Source organism: Thermobia domestica, chromosome 1 (genome assembly GCF_964235325.1).
Source record: "Thermobia domestica chromosome 1, izTheDome1.hap1.1, whole genome shotgun sequence".
NCBI classification, from domain to species: Eukaryota; Metazoa; Arthropoda; class Insecta; order Zygentoma; family Lepismatidae; genus Thermobia; species Thermobia domestica.
The window spans coordinates 52421090-52443188 of NC_137454.1; positions in this window are offsets into that span (position 1 = coordinate 52421090).

Below are 22099 nucleotides of genomic sequence, written 5' to 3' on the forward strand. Positions count from 1 at the left end.
TTTCTAACTCACCGCATGTGATGACATTTCGCTGTTTGTCAACTCAGAGCCGCCTAGATAGGGTATATGTCACAGATCCTTTATGCAAGGCAGTGCTTCACGTTTTAACCCTCTTGCCCCCTTTGTCAAATCATGCTGCGGTTGAAGTAGCTTTTAAGCTTCCTTTTTCTCTTCCCGCTGGACGCGGTCCATCGTATTGGAAGATTAACAATGCCCTTTTGTCTCGTGAGGACGTGATAGATGAATTTACGACGCGCTTTGAGTATTGGTGTAAGATGCAACGACATTTCCCCAATGTTGATACATGGTGGCAAGTATACGGTAAACCTAAAATTCGCAGTTTTTTCCAATGGCGCGGTAAATTTGCACAACAACAGGACCGTACGCTTTCAGAATTTTTCCATCGTGCTCTCAGCGAGTTGTGGACATCCCCCCCAACCTTGGCCAACAGGATCCAAATTCAGGAACTTAAGAGTAGGTTGCGTCAACTAGATTCACATGCATCAATACAAGAATATTTCTCCGAGGATTTTTATCATTGCTTCCCACAAGAAACAGCTTCCATCTACCAAATTGATCTTCTGTTTCGGAAGCGGAAAGCTACGTACATTGACTCCCTCACAACGGCAGGTGGAATAGTTGTTTCTGACTCGCTACAAATACTTCAAGAATTCACAAGGCATTATACAGCTTTTACAAGTGTGCAGACTCCGGACCTCTCTACCGCCCCAGAATTCTTGTCTGCTCTGCCTCACAAGTTCACAGAGACTGATTCTCATGCCTTAACACGTCCTATCACTGCGGATGAAATTTTTTCTGTTCTACGGGGAACCAAAGGCCGTATCTCCCCTGGGATTGACGGTCTGAGCTTTGCTTTTTATAAGCGTTACTGGTCCTTTCTTAGCCGTACACTGGTTTCCCTGTTTAACGCATGGTTATCTGGGGAGCCCTTTTTTCACAACGTAGCTATTGTGGTTCTCCTACCAAAGTCCTCCAACGCGCGAGTCGTGACCGATTATAGGCCGCTGTCCTTATTACCAGTGGATCTTAAATTATTTACAAAAGTTCTCGCTGCCAGACTTCGTCCCATTATTCGGAAATACATTAGCCCGTTTCAAGCTGCGCTGCATGACTCGCATAACATCCAATACACGCTCCGCTCCCTGCGGGACCTATTTGCGTATTATCACCTTCGTCATGTTCCTGCTGGCGCACTCGCAGTGGATTTAACCAAAGCTTATGATTCAGTAGACCATCAGTTTCTCCATCAGACGCTTGAATCTTGGGGTTTTCCCACTGTTTTTCGCCGGGTGATTCAATAATCTATATGCTAAAGCTCAGTTCCGCTTACAAATAAATGGACATCTATCCCCAACCATCCCTTTACGACACGGACTACGCCAAGGGTGCTGTCTTAGCTCCGTTCTTTTTGCTATGGTTTTAGACCCACTTCTCCATCGTTTGGCCATGTTGTCTTCGAATGGACCCTCCCTGTTCCGCAGTCAAAACATTTTTGGGTATGCTGACGATTTGACCATAACAGGAGTTGATCCTGTCTCACTACAGGGCGTGTTTCCTGTCCTGACCCGTTTTTCCCGATGCTCGGGTTTGCAGTATAACGATAACAAAACCCAGGTGTTGTTCCTTAACGGTTTTCAGCTCCCAGAGGACCCTTCAGTTTCTCCTGCCTTACCGCATGTCACATCACTCACTATTTTAGGCATCCCCTTCACGTCTAACCCAACTCCCAACTATGATGAAGTATGGGCTCCACTTTTAACGCAAATTCGTCAGTTGTTCTATTCACAGCGCTTCCGTAGGCTTAATTTACTTCACCGTATTCATTTTATCAATATTTTTGTTGTGTCTAAACTGTGTTACAGAGCGCGTGTGTTTCCGTTCCCAGAAATTTATGCCAAACGATTTGAATCCTTATTCCTATTGCATATTTGGCGAGGTTTTTATTTTCGCATTCCCCGTCAAGCCCTTTATCTGCCTCGTTCCGCTGGTGGGCTGGGCTTAGTCAATATTCGTATCAAATGTCAAACGTTGTTTATGGCTGACACTTATGCAGCGCTCCCATCACACAGTTCTATCACTAACCATTGAGTAAGTTGTTTCTGGAAGGATTATAGTCAACCGCAAAACCCTCCTTATATTCAATTCGTTGATCAGTGCCCGGGATATATCAAAACGTTTATCCGATATTGGAATTATTCCGGGATGGTTCTCCACCCTCAACAACACAATGCGCGCTCGTTATATAGGACACTCAACGCGCACTCTTTCTCTCACACTACTTTACGCGTACCTGAAAAGTATCCACACGTAGATTGGCCGCAGGTGTGGTCTAATATCTCAAACCCTGTCATACCTGAGTACATGCAGGTTTTGTGGTTTCAGGTAGTACATCAACTTTTCCCGACACGGGCGCGGCTTTATGAGATTCAACGAGCCCCAGATGCTTTGTGTGAGCACTGCCAGCAAGAGGACACATTAGCCCATCGATATACACAATGTTTTGGCTCGCCATTGATTTGGCACACCATGCAGGAGGTGTTGGGCCGCATTACCCGTCGCCAGCCTTCATATTTCACGGTGCAATTTATGTTATTCCCAGATTTTCATTTTTATCCCCCCACTAAACATCGAGCGTTGCTGTTTCTTGTTGCCAGCACTCTCCTATATTTTCAGCGCTTCACAACCTTGTTAGATGCACGCACGTATTTTGAATTTTTGAAACGTACACGTCGAAAGTTGTACACCCCAGAGAGGGACAGGCAACTTTTTAGCCGGTTTTTGGAAGTGGTTTTGCAATAACGCACATCCCTCTCTTTCGGAATAGTTTTTTTTAAATATCATAAGATATTTTATTGTAATGTTTAGTACAAGTATTATTATCTAATACAGTAAACAGGCTTCCGTCTCCTTTAGTACAATTTCCCCCTTTTTTCTTTTATTATTATTATTATTATTATTTTTTTTGTGATGAATAGTATATGTGTTATGATGTAATATAGTAAACAGGCTACAGCCTCCTTTTGTACTTAATCATGTTTGGCTCCTGTGTTTGTGTGCTCAGCTTGTAATTTCTGTACGGAAATAATAAAACTCATAGTGTAGGGGTAGCGTAATGGCCTTATGAATAATAGTGCTACCGAACGTAAGTTCAAATCCCGTTCACGCCAAAGTAAAACTTTTTATAAAGTGATTGCGAAGAATTGACTTCCTATACTGGAAAACCAATACATAAGAATGTGGAAGCAAACACCTTTATCATGATTGAGACGATTTACGAATGTGAATGGGAAAGAGCAAGAGAATTAGCACGACATTCCAAAGACATCATTGATCTGCAATATACACTTTTCGTGTTATCGTTCTCAGAAAGAAACACTACACCAATTGTTAAACGAAGCTAGTCTAAAGCAATCGGTGGTGTAGTGGTAACGTGCCAGACTTACAAATATAGAATCTAGGTTCGATTTCCCATCAGGTAGTACAATTTTTTCGCATAAAATAATGGCTGCAGAGATTTATCTTGTGATGGAGAACTTACAAGGCATCACTGGTGGTAATTCAAATAAACAGTGTTTGCGTTCTATATCATACATTGCAATCATAAGTATGTTTCATATTAATATTCGCCCCCTCTCTCTCTGTTTTTAAGTTTCCCTACCCTGTCTTTGCATTTCCACTTCTCATCCTCTCTCACACACACGCTCTTGATGTTCCAAAGCTAAAACGGAGCAAGAGCACGATATACACGATCTTAAAAATCAAATTAACTGTTAACTTCGGCATCGTGTTTTTCGTGCTCTGGAGATAACATCTCCAGTCCTGGTCATTTTTGACAGAAATGCTGTTTAAACGCAAGGAAATAAGTTAAATCTCTCTTTTATCCTCTGGGTAACCGAGTTTCATTCGAATTACCGGGTCACTACGGATTTGATCCTCGACCCAGTGCTGGTCTATAACTTAACAACATCATCCGACTGACACGATGATCCGTTTGAGCTCTTAGCGTGTTCATTCTATCTGTGCAAATTATGTTATATCCGGATGAGATTAAATCAATGCTGTATGTTCGGAAAAGATAAATCTTCGGAAAAGACTAGAAAATGGTATTTGAGAATGGAATGGTCTTTGGTTATTTGAAAACAAAATTTTATTTATACTAATTCGACACAAAACTTGTTCCCATCCTATAATTCAATGTGTTTTTTTTTTACTTTGGAATTTGAAACATGCTACATCTATGAGGAATATCCAATCCAACATTTGTAACTTTTCGTTACGATACAGTTTGAACTTTTAATATAGAATATTTCTGATAGAAATTTAATAGTAAAATTGAACTGTCTTCTATTTTATCTTTCTTTCTTTCTATTTTCTTTTCTTTTCGTTTTCCTTTCTTTCTTTTTTCTTTTTGCTGTGTTGTTCAGTTCGCATTAGTACTCTGAAATGGATGATATGACCATTGCTAACTCCTCTATATATTAGAATGTATTTTGTAACAGTACGAACATTATCGAATTTGCAAAGCATGTGTGTTAATATTTTGACATTATCCCAGATGTGTCTCGGAGATCTACAGCTCTACTTGCAATTGAGTATGTTATACATTATGAAAGTGGCACAATGAATGTTTAGAGCATATCCTGTATATTCAAATAGTTCTGAAAAAAGTGTGTAAAAACAAACGCTATTTCTATATTATTTTTGGATTCTTTTCTCACTACGTTTGAATTCCACAGTTTTATCTGTTCTCTCTTTTCTTTTTCTTCTTCTCTCCTCTTCCCCCTCGCTGCCTCATTTATGAATCTCTGTGTAATATACATCCATTGGTTTCAATTTTTCATTGTGTGTTTTCAGTTTCTCCCTACATCAATCTATGAATCTTGTTTCGTCTCGGTTTTGTTATTTCATTTTATCGAAACTATTACATGTGTAGTTTGAAATAAGAATTGCGTTCATGTTGTTATCTAATTTTAGTATAGGAGAGAAGAAAGAGGAGAGAGATGGGGTCTATTTACCTGACACGATTATAGGATAAGAAGGTGTATATTGGATGACCTAACTGCAGGGCGTTAGGTGTCGCAATTGTTTGATGCGGAGTGTACAATGCACATAATAATTAGCGATTGAGACGCTTTCTCGGTAAAACTACAGTCTGGAAGGTTTTTGTGGTCGCTAGGGCGACCAGAGATCTGAAAGCCATGGTTTCCTGTTTGTTAGAAAAATACTCAAAGGGAATTAAATGCCTATTATCTAAGGACAAACTATAGAACTAAAAAATTACTTCTGAACTGAGCCAGGGACATAAGAAGAGGAGGAAGTTTTGAAGGTCAGGGCCTCCCCAAAATTAAGAATTTTCATTAAATTAGTATAAGTTTTGGCAAATTTCTGTACATATGAAGTACATTTCGTACTCAGACACACCTGGGAGCACCCCCAAATTCGAGTTTTGCGTACGTATCTGCGCTGAGCTGAAGTAATGGGCTGACCAGACAGTATTGGTCATCGGCCGTCATGCGTGGGAGATGTCACCTCTCCATGATTATCCTTCCAGGGATACGCATGCCCTTGGTTGATAGTTTCAAGAAACAGTCTTTACTCAGGATTCTCAAGGGTTTTCCCCATTCACACGTAGGACTTGGTCAACAACTTTCCGTCCCATCTCTTATCACGGACTGAGCCTTAGATCCCTAAAAACCATAAATGGAATTTAAGAAACGATGACTGTGTTCTATTTTTATTATGTTCTATTTTTATTATGACTCCGAGTTATTCTGATACTCCCTGGCTTTTGGTGTCCTGATAAAAGATTCCCTTCTGTACAAAATTTGTGAATTAAAAATAATTTGTCGTTTTAATAATGTAATACATCCATAGTAAATGCATAATATTTGTAATAAGCTGCCAAGATGCAAGGGTAAGACCAGAAATATCATTGAGCAATTTTTATTAAATACAAGACATATAAAACAGTTACATTGAAATATTAAGCTTCTACCTAGGTATATCCTTGACACAGAAACATAATGGTCGCTAGAGCAACCTAGCCACTGCTGGACTACGGTTGACCATAATTGAAGGTACTTCATATGCATGTATTGCAACGGAAATCTTCAAATCAAACCCAAGTATAACAATTGGTTTGTTCTCGGATCTGTTATAGTAATACACGTACGATATGCTAATCCACATTTTGTCAGAATACGTGAGATTATAATTGGGTTCGCTCTACAAAGTTTACGTAGTGATTCCTTTAAAAAAAATATATTCATTTGTTTCTGCATACGAAAGGAACAAAAATATTTTAGGCATTTTCCTTTTGACTAACTTCATAAATATACAGGGTGTTCATGAACTATACCGACAAACTTAAGAGATGGTTCGTCATATCTAAATCGCGAAAAAGCTAAATTTCAATAGGTCCTATTTCGAATTCCAGAAACTGTCGACGGTGGGTCTTATCAGCGTAAAGGAAGCCATACATACACAATTTAAAAATGGATAGTTCATTAATTGTCAATGGGTTTACAGCGTGCAATTCTCAGATATGTTTTCAGTAGAGTTTTCACATGTACCCTGATTTCAATAAAGGTTCAAAGTAGGCAGGTGGCAAACCTTGACAGCAATGGACATCCAATGTTTCGGAGTGAAGGCGGAAGTGTTATGAACCACCAGCTCCAAGTGTCTTAGTGTTCGGGATAACTTGTGAAGATATGTCTATCGTCAAAGAATATTTCACATTTTCTTCATTTATAAGCGTGAAAGAAAACATCTCAGCATCCGTTTTCCCGGGTACGAGAGACAGTGCTGCTGATGTTCTTTAATACTTCTGACATCACGTTAGAAGATTCGATGTTCACTACTATCAAGGCTTATTGTTTCCTACTTAGGACAAATCATAAAATGAAAGCTTATCTCAAAATTCGGCTTATGGCACGTCTACGAATTTCACCCTATATGGGATAATCTTTAGACCCAGTGAACATTAAAGAAATGTTCATTTTTTAATTGTGTTAGCGTAGCTTCCTGGCAAGGACCACCATCCACAGTCTCTCGAACTCGAAATAGAGACTCTTAAAATATGGTATTTTCGCTATTTTGGACGGTCCTAGCTCTGAAACTATGCACTTTTCACCATAAGTCCATATTAACTTTTTCTCTTATTTTGATATGAGGAATCACCTCTTAAAGTTTGTCGGTATAGTTCATTAACTCTCTCTCTCTCTCTCCATATATATATATAAGTTGTAGGAATAATCACTCATTGCTATAAAATAGACTTTTTCTGATCATCCTTTTGTTTGATGCTGTAAGCTTTGGCCGTAGTCTGGTTTAAATTCCATTAAAATCTTATATGAGGCTTCTTATCTACAGAAAAAAAACAACTTAGCGGGTGGGTGGGGATCTAACTATAGTCGTTGGAGATAGTCCATGCCAGTTTTTAATGACTAATAAAGCAAACGAAATAATTGTGTGTGTATGATAACGTCTAACAAATGCAAAACTCAATGATATTGTAGTATTGGTTTGAAACATAAAGATTGTCTTTTTTTATTTCATATTTACTTCTATATATAGTTTCATAGCTGTCAGTGTCAATACAAGTTCATGTTCATATATCATCCCAAAATGTGTAGATCAACTTTTAAAATATACTTATTTACGCATAGTTAATTGGCAGATCTATTTTATAGAAGCCGTATATCGAATCATCCGAGCAAACATGTTTCATAAATGCAGCAAACAAAAGAAGTTAAATTTGTGAGTTTTATTCTCACTGTGAGAGAAAATGGGAGAACACCGAGAAAACTCACGAGCACGGTGTTTGTCCATCACAAAATCGACAGGGTGAAAGCTGGGATCGAACTAAGGATTCTAACCACCAAGCCCCCGGCAACCCGCTGTAAAAAAGAAGAAAACAATGTTAGAAATATGTACTGAGTTTAAAAACGAGACAGAAAGAAGTAAATTACTAGTTACAATAATCTGTATATAAATAGTGTGTCAAGGGAAACATAAAAACATCTAATGTAATATTTTAGTTTCAGTCGTTTGTTTGAGTTGGAACAGACTTCACGTTTTTGAACTTACAAGCTATGCTTTGCAAAGTATCAGAAGCCTTACAAGGTAAGTGTGTCCGTCCGTCTGTCAACAGATATCACAATGAAAACGGTAAGATATTTCGAGAAACCACTTTCTTCAATCGTTTCTTCATCCGAATAGTAAGTTCTATCTCGTTAACCATCTATTACAATCAGATGTTGGTTAAAATTGAGCATTTTCAGTTTCAATGTTTATCGCGGTATAACATAGACTGTAAATTTAGAGGAAATAAATCTTTTGCAAACGATTCAGTGTCTTGAAGCAGCACGCCATGAATATCAGTAAAATTCTACCAAATCCGTACAGATACTATAAGAGTTATTAAAATGGTGTATTTCTATAATTGATTCAGTTCCAAAAATGCAAGTCCCATCTTCACATACAATACTGTGTTCAATCCAATATATGTTAATCATTTACGGTTTCAACATTTATATGGAACAAAATACAGTTTTCCACAATCGATCTACGCTCTCAAGATAAGTTTTCTTTTAAATCAGAATACGCAACGGTATAACAACTCCTCGAGGTTTCCCAATTTTGTACTACTTTCGGTTGTAATTCTGATTTCCAAAGAGTAAAGATTGTAAAAGTTACCGAAATGCGGCTTGCCTGAATTGATTCCTCGTCCCAAGCAGTTTCATATTTGACGTCAGAAATGGTTCGTTTAAAAAATGTATTCCAACATTTATTGGTAAAGAACAAAAAGAAAATAAATAGCGACAAATGGTATCCTACGACCGATATAGTGTCTGAACTGTATATAAGTAATCACAGGTTCACAAAATCCATTAAAATCAGAAGTAGTTAAATTTTAGTAAACTTTCTGTTTTAATACTGACATCCAAGGACAAATAACTGTAAGATATATGGAGAAGCATCTTTTATTTTAAATGAAATAACGATAGAGAAAGAGATTCCACTACCTCCTCCTAACTTGTAGTGAAACCTGAAGTTCCTCAAATTGCCTTCTTCCAGCACTTATCGCAATAATGCAACAAATTAAGTAATAGCGAGTAATAGCTGTTAGTATGCATTCAGTATTTGATTAACGTGTACTCTCTGGGATCTTATTAGTGTATTGAATCCTGTATTTGTAGGTGTAACGTAGCGTAAGCGTAATTGAATTAGCGTAATTTGGAAAGTCGTCGTAATTTCACACTTCTAAGCTTACTTCCTTACTTTATGAATAATAATAAATTATTCTCAGTCTTTAGCATTTTTAGAAGGTGGTTAACTTTTTATGGAAATGCCAATACATTCTACTTTTAGTACTACTACAGATCTTTATTTTTTAATTGCTCAGTTTCCATTAATGAAATAATCGGTACATAATTCGCGCATACTACTTCAGTATTACACTTAAAGCCACTGACAACTTCCATTGTTTAATTTCAAAGACTTATATAAGTCGTATTCAAATTTATACAAAAAAAAAACTGTGGACATAATACGCTTTGCAACAAAGAAAGATTAAACAAAATTGTCCACCCATGTGAATAAACATAAAAATAAAACTCTCTGACGTTGATGAGTTTCATTACGTAGTTTCAGACACTGTAAAAGTTACTAAGAAAATTTATATGATCCCTCACTGTATTACAATCTTACTAACACAGAAAGAATCTTCAAATCACTGTTTCTAAATTTAAGTTATGGATGGGTGAATACTATAATGTAATTATGGGTGTATCTTCGAAACATTAGTAACCTTTTATTCAAATAGGTCCTTGCATTTCAAAGTTATATAATTCACGCATACTACTTCAGTTTTACACTGACAGCCACTCAAAGCTTCCATGCTATATCTTCAAATACTATTATCAGGTCATATTCAAACTTATACAAAATAACTGTGGAAGTAATACGGTCTCTAACAGAGAAAGATTAAACAAAATTGATGCACCTATGTAAATAAACACACTAATAAAACTGTCTGAGTTCCATAAAGTAATTTTAGAATTGTAAAGTAATTTCAGAGATCATAAGACAATTAAAATGAATCAACAGTGTATTACAACCTTACTAACACAGAAAGAACCTTCAAATCTTTGTTTCTGAAATGATGTTATGGGTGGGTGAACATACAGATAATTTGGTACATTTTTCGGTATTAGTACTTCTCCTATTGACGGGAAACATTGTATAAATCCCAAGTTCCCAAGTGTATTCAGTTCCTAATAAAATTTACACGAAACAACCGGAAAAGTCTACCCTTTGAGCAAAGCATGCAAATGATTTTTTTTTTTTTTTTTTTGCATTGTGATAAAGTTATGCACGAAACTACAAGCAGCAGGATGAATTGGAAATATTTTGAAATATATAAATCTTCAAAATGTGAAGATATAATAGTAAAAATGCATAAGAACACTCTTGTTTGTCTTTCCATTCTGAACAATCAGAGTCCTTATAGTTACAAACAGTGTCTTTATAGTTATATCCATATAACTAGCCACAGAGAGAGCACTGTCCTCTGTAGTATACTATTGTAGGAATTACCGCCAACACAATTCCACCATGCATGCACATATAATCAAAATCCCAAGTTATTTCACATGTATCTTAGTAATTTACATCATCTAAGCTTGCTTTGCAACAGGTATCCTCTGAAGATGAGATAATGTTTAACTCCTATGGGTACAATGTAAACCAATTTGACAATAAGAATATAGTTTTATAAAAATAACTATGCTAAAGATTTACAGACAAGTGAACGATGCAAGTGTTTAATAGATTTGATACTTGCTGGGACTAAATGGCTTTGTTTTTCACCTAATCTTGCCTTAATGCTCAAGATAACGAGGTTATTACTTACAAGCAAAATGAATATGTAAGGTAGGAATCTTCTTTATATTATCTCCGAAAGGTAGTACACATATAATGCAAAGCCAAACCTTAACAGCCATTATCTATTGTTTTAATAAATAGTTACAGTAAAATTATGTACTGTGCATGTATCATAAACGTATGTTAGAGTGCTTGGAGAAACGTTGTAATGCAAACACATAAATTAAAATTACGCTCAAACACTGTAACATTGTGTAACAATAATGCTTAGATTGCGAGTACAGTACATTCCAAGATTCCCATGTAAAACACAACAGTAGATTTTTGTTGGATATATAATGCAAATGATTGACTCCTAAATGGAATAGCCAAGAAGTATAATACAACTACAAATTTAGTAATATATCTTTGATTAGGTGCATAAGAAGTAAATATCCAAGGAAAATAATCTGAAAACATACTATGCTTTAACAAATATACAATATCGAACAATCAATTCAGTTTACATATAATACATTTATATTAACATATATGAAATCTTTGTTTAGAGTTCTGTGATTTTTTAAATGACAGGTGACCTATATACATTTAGTGCTAAATTGTTACAGGTTTGCATTTTACAACCAATTCCTAGTACCATAGAATTCAGTCATTCTTAAATTGAAAGTTTTGTCATGGTATTCACTGATTTCTGTTGTGTTATGCAGTATAGGAAACAACGATATATGCACATATAAACAAGTCCAAGGAAAACTAGTCTCTTTTGTATTTCTGGTTGGTAGTACTTTGAAACTTCAACATTCTTTCTTTAGTTTGAAAGTGTCACAGGTCGCTCTTATTGTTCAATCCATGATATTTACTCTATCATTTTAAAACATTTTACTCTTCGAATGTAATTCATAAGGATTTCATGTTGATATCAAACATGTAACTACAACAATAAAAACAAAATTGCTAAATGCAGAATAATCTTTTCCATAATTAACATGACAGTGAAAATCATAAGAGTTTATGGCTACATATGATTAATTTAATTGTAAGTCATTGTTATTACTTTGCACGTAACTCTGATGAAGGCATAATAAATTAACTCGACGATACTCATAAGGCTAATACCGAAGAACAATCCATTCAGGCTAGCTAAGGCAACTGGTAAAAGAAAAGAGAAATATTTTCGTTAATAACAATTGATTCTTGTTGTGTAACATTATTGATTCTTTCTATGTAATGAAAGCCTCTTCATCATACAGTGTATAATGTTGTTTATTTAATGCCCTTCTTTTAAAAGTAATAGTTCTCGTCATATTATATTAAAGCACTAAAAAGGATAACATTTATAAACCTAATACTAAATTATATACTAATTTTCATCGAAACGAACATTTGGTTTATGTTTATTATATGGGACAAAACCAACAATTTTGTGGGTAAAACGTGATTTTTTTTAAAAATGAAGTGATTCATTAATTTCTTATTCAAATGAATTCAAAAATGAAATGAAATGAAATCTGTGAGTTTTACGTCCCACGGTTATGCCGGTTAGGCTAAAGGAGACGGTGATTATGAGAAATGAATCAAATGGTGGAATGAAGAAAGTGGGAGGAAACGGGAGAACCCCGAGAAAACCCACGCACACGAGACTACCGACAGGTTATCAATAATTATTATAGGAGATGGTCATGAGAGGCTAATTGGTGTTCTCATTTTGTCATCATAAAGAGAAGAACATACTACTTTTACTATAGTACATTCGCTTGAAGAATGAAATTTGGTAAAGTTCATGCAGTCAGTTTATTGTGACACTACTCCCTGTAATTTGGATCATGTCAACGGTGTTTGCATTCTGCTAGAGCAGTAGCTCAAAAATAACCTTCTATATCTTCCTTGTAGACACCAGATTTATGGATTAGTTTTAAAATGTTTATTTGATAAGTTGGGGGGTTGAATGGCAAAGTGGCGTTAGTCAATTTTTTAAGAAAATTGAGATGTAGTCATTTCCGTGAACTTCAAACCATAATCTATTGTATGGTAACGTTGTGTATCTCTGAGTTAAAAGACCAGGCCATAGACCAATAGTTGGCAGTACACAGAACCGATTTTGTCCGCTTTTACTATATTGATTCTAAGAAAAGTCTCAACATCACAATATCTCAAAACTAACTTACACCACTTTGCCATCCAACGCCTCAAGTGTTGTGTTTAGTTTCAATCTGGACTGGACGTTCTCCTATTGAACTGTTTTCAGAACGAGTGGTTTAAAATAGACTACACTAACTATATTCCAGGAATTGATGATGATGATGTAATGAACAATATTTCCGATGTACGAAATGAAGTGCTGAATTTTGCTATCACACATCTAGAAGTAGGACACCACAGAGATTACTGGGAATTTTCAGAACTGACCATCAAATTCTTGGGTGGCATACGTTCTTGAGGAGTTACCTTTTGTTTGCCTGGAGAAATTCACCATATAAGGTGGATCGGAAAAACAAGATACTATTTAAAAATATTTCTCTTTCACCAAAAATTTCGTTTAAAGAAGCAAATAGAAACAGGTCTTCGGAGAGTATGCATTTTCTGATACGACTATATGTTTAAGCTTGGCTTAAATGTGATCAGGCACCCCATTCACCATTACAAGATCTGCAATCTTTGAAAGGTTTATTCAGTTATAGAAAAACAGATGCTGAATTATCTAAAATTGCTCTTTTTAAATTTTAACGCCAACTCTGGTACTTGACGGAGGAACACGTAGCATTGGGATTTTTTGATGATGGAGTTACCATAATAAAAATCATTGAAATAATTAAAACTATAAGGGGAAACTGTGAAGCAGCAAAGAGACTTGACGCAAGAGACGAAACCATTTGTGTGTGTGTGTGTGTGTGTGTGTGTGTGTGTGTGTGTGCGTTGGTGAACCCGCCAATCTTTGTAGGTCGATCGGCTACAGAGCAGCACTCTGAGCAATTTTTGCAAAGCGAGCATTTTTTAGTGGTTGCTCGAAAAGTTTTTTACTTTTAACGCGTGCAGGACCATTATAGGGGTCCCCCCGCGAGTTCTTTTGACTCCGCTCGTTTATACGGATACAGCCGGTTTGTGTGTGTAAAGTGTGTGCTCAGACTGAAAAATTTCGTTTCTCGATCGGTGTGTATTCCGACGCAGTGCCATCTACGTGTGTATTCCAAGCAGGAACTAGAGCAATTCAAACTCCCAACGGCTGCGTTCACCATTGTTGCCAATTAAGTATTTGTTGGAACGTTAAAGAAAAATAGCAACTATAGCAAGGAATTTTTCACAGTAAGAACTCGGATATGAATATTACGTAAAAATAACCCTATGCCTAAAATGCTTTTTTTACTAGAGCTGAGGAGAGGGAGAGGGGAGGGAGACGTGTTTATATAAAAATATATCTATATATATAAAATTGAAAATCACTATGTTTATGACTTTAAATCTGCTGAACCGCTTGATCGATCTCGATCAAATTTGTAACATGGATGAGGTTTAAGGCCGGGCTGGTTTTAGGCTATTCACTTGGATGGTAAAAGTGAGGGGAGAGGGGGAATGGGTATAAAAATAAATAAAACTTTATAACTCCCGAACCACTCAACCGATCTTGATCAAATTTTCAACATAGATGAGGTTTAGGCCTGGGATTGTTTCTATAATTTTAAATTGACTGAGCAACGTATGGGAGGAGAAGGAGGGGGAGGTATATAAAAATCAATTTATATAAGACTGAAAGGGACAATTTTTGTAACTTAATAAATCTTGAACTGTCCGACTGATCTCATTCAAATTTTCAACATACATGAGATTCGGATCTGGAAATATTTTTGTAATTTCACTCTAACGGTAGATCCTAGGGAAGAGGGTGGGGAAAGGGACATGAATAAAAACTAATAAAACTAATAACTTTTGAACCACCCAACCAATCTCGATCAAATTTTCAACATGTATGAGGGTTGGACCTTGGGTGTTTTTTATCCTTTCACTATGACGAGCCACCATATGGGGGAGGGGGAGATATATATGTAAAAAAATGAAAATGACTGACTTTGTGACTTTATCACTCTTGAACCATCCGACCGATCTCAATCAAATTTTCAACATATGAGTTTTCGGGCAGGGATTACTTTAGGCTACTCACTTTGAGGATGCAACCTAGGGGAGGGATAAGAAGGAGAAATTTAAAAATGATCAAAATAACCAATATTAGTGTTGAATCCATAGTTTTTGGGGTAGATGAGAGAAACAGTGACACTTCTGATGCTGTAACAATCCAAGTTCACCCTGATAGTTAAGGGGGGAAGTTGCAACGTAGGGAATGGGAATAAACATTAAAATGATCAGAAATGGCTAATATTAATGTCGAATGCATAGTTTTAGGATTTGTTGAGATTAACAGTGACAATTTTGATGCCGTGTGCCGCAGCACGGTTGAGGGGGAGGAGGTGCTGTATATAATAATGATTGAAAATGATTCAGATTCAAACCTTCAACTTGGTTGAGGGGGGAGTAAAAGGTTTTAAAATCGTCGAAAATGACCGAAATTAGTGTTAAATCCACATTTTTTGGGTAGCTGAGATGGACGGTGACACTTCCGATGCCATGGGCCGCAACATGGGGGAGGGGGATATAATGATTCGAAGTTAGTGTCGAATCTATAGTTTTTGGGATCGCCGAGATGAACAATGACACTTTTTATGGTGTTAATTCCAAATTCAGCCGCGCGTCTTGGGAATGGGGGAAGAGGGAAATAAAAGATAACCCATATCAGTGTCGAATCCTTAGTTTCCGGGATCACTTAGATGACCGATGACCTTTCCAATGCCATGCCGCACAACATGAAAGAAGAGGAGGGGAATATATATATATATATATATATATATATAAATGTTCAAAATTGTCCGACATTAGTGTCTGATCCGTAGTTTTTAGGGTCGCTGAGATGAAGGATGACACTTCCGATCCCGTTTGAAACCAAACTCAGCCCCATAGCTTGGGAGATAGGGAGATAATAAAATGATCGAAAATGATATTAATATTAGCGTCGAATACATGGTGTTCGGGATCAACGGGGTGATCAGTGATCTTTCCGATGCCGTTTAAAACGAAAACAGCATATTTCACGGTTACAAAACACATGAGATACGGAATTGTGCATTTAAATTTTCATTTCACCCAGCGTTGCGGGTATATACTAGTAAAACTTCATAACTTTGGAACCACCAAACCGATCTCATTCAAATTTTCAACATGGATGAAGTTCGGACCTGGGATGACTTTTATCATTTTAGTTTGACGGTGCAATGTAGGGAGGGGGAGAGGGTGTATCAGACCACCAGTCTTAGGCATTTTTCTCAGCTTCTAGTGCAAGTAGACGCTGGAAACAAAAAAAATGAATGACCAAATGGTACATTGAAAATCAAATGGTGATACTTCCATATCCAGTGGCGTAACGGAAATAAACCAACGGGGGTCAACTCCAAAATTTTTAATGGAAACTGGTATCAATTTCGGCTTCTTTGGAAGTATTACTGATAAAGAAACAACTTTTACGGGAAACACTTTTCGTCATATTCTATGGTTTGGTATCTACTTATGTTATTTGTTGTTGAATTGCCACTTCAGACCACCCATCTCAGGCATTTTCCTCTGTTTGTAGTGCACGCAGACATTTCAAACAACAACAAAAAACTGAATGACCAAATCGTACGTGAAGAATCAATGGTGATGCTTCTATATCAAGTGGCGAAGCGGGGATACATCCACGGTGGTCAACTACAAAATTTCAAATGGAAATTGGTATCAATTTCGATTTCTTTGGAAGTATTATTGAAATAGAAAGTACTTTAACGGGGAACACTCTTCTTTAAATTCTGCGGTTTGGGATCTACGTCTGTTATTTGCTGTTGAATTGCTACTATCAGGCTACCCAGCACAAGCATTTTTCTCTGTTCGTAGTCCACGTAGACACTTCAGAAAAGGATTCAAACTAAAGCAATAGTGTGCATTGTATATGCTGACATCTCCATTACTCTTGAAGGTCGCCTCATCCGTCCACAGAATGTCCCGGTAGAAATATGGATTTCCCGGCACTCATCCACTGACAAAACTCTAGACGGATATGTAAAGCTTGTTCTCGGAGTTCCTGATTCAGATGAACATGGTCAAGATGGAGCACGTTGTTGAGCAGAATCCTCCAAGCTGTCATGTTGCTTATCGCAGCATCCCTGGCGAATCGTGTATACGAGATTTGCGGAGCCACATGGACTGCAGCAAGGATGCCGGGAGACCGTTTATCCTTAACACGGCGCCTGATCTGCTGACGTCTTTTGTTTTGAGGAGAGACATGCCCAGTTCTCTGCACACCACGTGTGAGAGACGAAATGCTTTCCTCGACTGCCCAGCACGATTGGGAAACTGTTGACAATATAGCCACGCAGCCTCGCGATAATTCTGCCGTCTTCCCTCAATACTATTAACATATCAAAAGCTACGATATTCGAAAACATCGTTTGGGTTCTCTCAAGCTCACGAAGTAACAGGCAATAGGAGCCGTAATCAACAAACATTCAACACTTTATCTTTCAACTACAAACAACAAATATTCAACTGTTCTATATCAGAATTTTTTCCCGTTTTCTTTCCTTCTTCTACTTTGTCAGATGACACTTCATTAATGTATTTCTCGCTACTAATAACCATCATACAAAAATTTCTCCATTTTTACTCCTTTTTGCAGCTTCTTTTCCTCTTGACCCCCGTCTTCACCTGTATCTCATTCTTATGTGGAGGTGTAGCTTTGGCGCAAGACCCTTTGAACTATTTACATGTAAAATTAAATTTTTTGTATGGATAGGCATGTTTATAAGGAACAAATATCTGCATGCGACAGAATGAAATACAAAGTAATACTCTGTATTATAGGTTTACAAGTGTAGTGTTTCTAGTCTAAAATGATTACAAGTGATTTACGCCGGATATAATTTGTGAGTGTATATGAAAGATGACACTATTAGATGTTATTTTCCACTGGCAGCATATTTTTGCGCAATGTAAAAAACCTGTATGTTATGTGTTCAAGTGCAACGTTACTAGAAAATAAACCATTACAAGTGCTATTGAAATTCGTACCATTGACAAAACCCATTGCTTTCCATCTTGGATTGCGCACATATCTCCGACTGCTGACAGACCTAGCGTACGGGCCCACCAGCTTTATTCTTCTCAGACCCGAGTGGATAGCATTCGTGTTTTAATGCCCACCTAACACAGGTTGGTTTGAGTTTTTGCACTTATTCATCCCTGTATTTTATCTATGCCAAGTGAGACATTTTCATGTCGCCAAGGGAAACCTTTTAGGGGACAATAAGAAGGAAATTAGTAAAAAAGAATTATAAGTTCTAACAATGGTTTCTAGTGGTGCGCCAAAAGTAAACTTGTACGCATTCCTTTTCTTTCTCTCTTCTTCACCCGTGTCTCAACGGTTTGCTTTAATTCTTCAGACTTCCATCCATCATCTTTTTATATCAATTCTTTAAACTTATCCTCTGCATCTTTTTTCTTGACTAATTCATCTATATCTTCGCCTTCTCTTTTATTTTTACTCATCCTTATTATTCCACTATCTACATTTCTGAATTGTTTTCTTCTATTTCTTTCTTTCCTAAGTTTATTTTCTATTCTCACCTGTTTACCATATTTGTTTTGGACTTCTATTATTTGAATTCTTTCCTTGTATTATTGTTGGCCTTGTAGGTATTCCCTGACTCATACTAAGGTATTCCGTTTCTACTACCTGTTTGTCGGTGTGTCTATAGACCTGATTCCTTTGTTATCGATTTTCTGGTTCAGATTCTACTGTTTAACCCCTGAATTTCGTTTTACCAATTAAATTCGATTAATTACTAGTGAACATATTTTCTACTCTGTATTGGCTACCGGAATGGAGCTTAACATAAAATCTCCACTGAACTAAAATTTCGTTCATCTTCTACATTCGTATTTCCTTCTGTCATCTAATTCTTCTGTAATTCAGTAAGGATGAAGATCTTGTCTTCCTCCTGAATATCTTCATCAGGTAACTCAATGATTCTTCTTAAGTACCTATTTGTATACCTTATGGACAATAGTGTGCAAGATGATTATATTCGTTGCAATTCCTACATTGTGCGCTCCTAGCTGAACATTGATATCTAAAATGTTTTCCACATGCTAAACAACCATATTGATAACATACACATTTTCCTGTGATTGTTTCAGAACGAAATCTATTGATTTTATGTAGTCTGTCTTGATAGATATTTGTATCTTTCATTGATCTGTTGCGACACTCAATTGTAGCGAGAAAAAATGCTTTTGTACACTGGTTTAACAATGCAGAAGGCATAGATATAGCAAATCATGTAGCATTTCTGGAAGGGGAAGTAACCATGTTTTGTGAATTTTATTCAAGAGTGGAAGAAGTGAATCTAGCTGCTCTCACTGTATTATTGATCTTCATTTGGGCCTAATTATCTGTTCTATACTAGCAACTTGTGCTGAGTGGATACAAAATCATTGAAAACATGGTTGTTTCTGCATCAGGATTCGTAAAACTCGTAGTGCCGTAACAAGTCGGAAAGGTGGTGTAAGGGAGCACTGCCTTCCCCAATTTCAGGAGGGGACTTGACTGGTGTCCAACTTTTTGTTTTGCACAAATTAGTACCTAACTCAAGAGTGCTAAGCATTTTCCGAAAGTAAACCTGGAAATATAAACATGTGAATATTAGTTCACCTTTTTAGGGGAAAGGAGGTAGCCCCAGACATTTTAAAACATTGAACTGCCTCTTGGTAAAAAGATGTAAAATTGCCCCGAAATAAGCCTGAAATATGGAATGTGAACTTTATTAACAAACTGAACATATCGACATAAATGCTAAAATAATGAAATAGACAAATGGCAATACAGATCGCTAAATTTCACATATTTGGAATATTGGCGAGCACTAACGAACACGTAAGATGTTTGAAAAACATCATTTTCTACACCTAGAAGGAACAATGAGAAAACCTATCCACGAAGCTAACAGTGGTAGCGTGTAATGGATATCTGTTGACTCAATTGAGGTGCAGTTTCATGAACCCAGCCATCGCAGGATTCACACTGCACCCAGCATTCGTTGAACGTTTCACCATAAATTATACATTTAGTGGGGCTTTCTTGTTAATATTTTCTCGTTGTCTGTGTAGTGGTTCATTAGCTTCTTGTGACTTTACTTTGCTACTTCATTTGCTAAAATCAATTTTTCTTTCAATTTGCCTCTTATTTGGAATCGCGCTTTACTCAGTTCTTCTGGTGCGTGACGCTAAACGTCTCTTGCGATTTTCCGTCAGTGATTATAACTGTTCACTAATGGAGAGCTCTTTACTAGTTGATGGACGAGTAGATTCTGATTTCTCGGCCATATGTGGAGAACAAGGGTTCGCTGCAGACGACAAACAAGAAGTATCCCCATTTTCCTTAACCCCTAATGAAGTTGAACATTGTGGGACTTTAGAGGTAGATCTAGTGTATCATCTTGCAACACGAATCAAGTTTGTGGAGAGATAGTAGGGTTTGTAAATATCTGAGGGTTCAGTGAATATATTCCGGTGCACGCAAATCTATTGAGAGCAATATCCATGCGACACACGTTTCAATATGCCTCTGGAACAAGTTTAAAGCCGTAAATTAGTTTGAAATAAATAATTGCTAGCTTATTTTCAGATCGGTGTTATGGTTGCAACGAAAGTAGCAACTAGAGATGCAAAAAAAGCCGGCTTTTTTGAATTTATGGTTTTTTTCACATAAACAGCCGGCTTTTTTGGGAAAAAAACGAGAATTTTGGAAATTTTGGCTTTTTTTATTTTCATGATTTTTGTATCCAAATAGCTTTCTTATAGTATATTCTATAGTTAGATAAGAATTCCATGACCTAAATGCCATATTTCGCTCTGAAATTCACCATCAAGATGGATGGAGCACATGTTTTACGAATTAAGGCTAACATGAAGAATGTAGTATTTGAGGGCAATTTTATAGGCTATTTGACTTTATTTTAACTTTTGATTTATCAACATTTTTTTCTTCTCTAAATCATTTTAGTTTGTCATCCGTGTTTCATTTCTAAGAGCTTACAAGGGAACCTTCCGAAAATGATAGTTGCAGTGAAAGATATGGCCTATGCCAATTGAAAGAGCTGTAACAGAGATGAGCATTTCCAAAAAATTAGCTGCCCATAGCAATAGGTTCAAGAAATATAAGGGGTGGAAGTTCGGAAACAGCAAGGTTGGACAAGGGGGAAAAGTGCAAATTCCACAAAAAAAGGGGGAGGGCACGGCAAAATACAATGCTGACAAGTGATGTATAGAAAGAGACTTGCCACAATAGGGAACAAATGGAGGCCACCAGTAGGGTTAACAGTGTTGCCAACTGCAATAAAAAGTACAAGTTTTGCAAAGAGCACTATATGAATTGAGTGCAATATTCAGTGTCATGTAGAACGTAAGATATGGCGTGTATAATCAGTGGTACAATCTAACAAAAGAGAATAGAAAAAACAGAAGTACGAAAAATACGGAAAAGACGAAGTTGGCCATAATGCGCCACATTTGATCACTGTGCATATTAGAATGAACAAAACAAGAAGCACCGACTATGCAGGAAACCGAAGTACCTAGAGTCGAAAAGAAAAACGAGTTCCAAAATGAACATCCAGACAAGTCTAATGTAGTTAGGCCACTCGCTTCACGAAAAGAAAATTCCGGCAACAGGCATCACTCGGAATGCATCAATGTTACAGTGATAAGGCAATGCCAAGTCGGGGAACATGAAATTGTTGGGTTGAGCCAACAACCTATAACAGAAGTAAACATTATGTCATGGTTGGATCGTATGTGGGAATATACAGGGTGTCCCACCAAACTTTGTGACCTGAAAGATTTGAGAAACGAACAAAAATGTAACGGATCCAGTTGTGCAGGAATGTACCAGAGTCAGGGGATGATAAAAGTCTGTGAGAAGCAAGTGCCTCCAGGATCCCCATCATAGGGCCCCAGGAGCCAACTTCAAACTTTCAAATGGCAACAGGGACCAAGTGGTACCTCTCTCGATAGATCATGGAATGTGCAAAACACATATAGGAAACATTTGCTATATGAA